We start from the raw sequence: 1,222 nt of genomic DNA, 5'->3' as shown, positions 1-1,222 counted from the left end.
AATCTTTAGTTCGAAGATTTAAACTTTGCCTTTCCCCGTCGCCAGTGGCGTGATATTTTTAACGCAAGTACATATTTCCAAACTCGATTAAGAAGTTTCCCATCAATTATTTGAGTTTCACTTTTTAAACAGGTGGCAACCCTCTTATATATAGTTAAAAAATAAAATAATCATAACTATTTGGATTGATACTCATATGTTATAACTCATATAACTTTTTAAATAATTTTAATATTTTGAATTTAATTTCTGTTATGTGGCAAACCTTTTTTGAAAAATAAAACCGTATTGCACTTCTACATACCAATCTCTTCAATTCTCGGTGCAGATGTGACGGTGGGTTAAATCTTTTACGTATACATCTCCGAACTCTATTATTTGCATTTGATTTTTTAACATCTGGCAACCCTTTTCAAAGAACCAAAACCACGTAAAAGGAAAGCCCTTTAATATATATATATATATAAATAAATATATTTAACGCTTTAAGGGCCGTTACCGTATCTGGGTTCAGCTATAGTTTATTTATTTATTTCATTTAACTACATAAAATTCCATAGAATTACTTGAAAATAGATAAGTTAACAGTCCTCAATCTCCGAACTCAATAAAGAAGTTTTAATTCAATAAAAGTCCCATACGATTATTATGAGAAGACGTAAATAATACTCGTCTTGAAATAAACGTCCCGAGAGACGAAAAAAAAATAAAAAGCCCATATAATTATTATAAGAAGACGTAAATAATATTCGTCTTGAAATAAACGTCCAGAGAGTCGAAAAAAAATAAAAAGCCCATATAATTATTATAAGAAGACGTAAATAATATTCGTCTTGAAATAAACGCCCCGAGAGACGAAAAAAAAGGCCAACTAATTAAAATGAGAAGACGTAAACAATATTCGTCTTTAAATAAACGTCCCGAGAGACGAAAAAAATAAAAAAGTCCATATAACTATTATGAGAAGACGTAAATAATATTCGTCTTGAAATAAACGTCCCGAGAGACGAAAAAAAAGTCCATATAATTATTATAAGAAGACGTAAATAATATTCGTCTTGAAATAAACGTCCAGAGAGACGAAAAAAAATAAAAAGCCCATATAATTATTGTAAGAAGACGTAAATAATATGCGTCTTAAAATAAACGTCCAGAGACGAAAAAAAATAAAAAGACCATATAATTATTGTAAGAAGACGTAAATAATATTCGTCTTGAAATA

The 1,222-nt window shown here is 28.9% G+C and overlaps 1 long non-coding RNA gene across 1 annotated transcript in view; it reads right to left on the bottom strand.

Moving 5' to 3' along the window:
• The window catches only part of LOC118748743, a 2,960-nt gene extending 2,376 nt beyond the window's left edge, over nt 1–584 (bottom strand). The window contains exon 1 of the long non-coding RNA XR_004994086.1: nt 305–584. This is a non-coding gene — a long non-coding RNA (uncharacterized LOC118748743). The remainder of the gene's footprint in view (nt 1–304) is intronic.
• Nucleotides 585–1,222: the final 638 nt, after the last annotated feature.

This window comes from Rhagoletis pomonella, unplaced genomic scaffold (assembly GCF_013731165.1).
Source record: "Rhagoletis pomonella isolate Grant_MI unplaced genomic scaffold, Rhpom_1.0 Rhpom_scaffold_00001, whole genome shotgun sequence".
Classification (NCBI taxonomy): domain Eukaryota; kingdom Metazoa; phylum Arthropoda; class Insecta; order Diptera; family Tephritidae; genus Rhagoletis; species Rhagoletis pomonella.
Note: the sequence above shows the minus strand (reverse complement) of the source record. Positions and strands in the feature narration are given on the sequence as shown.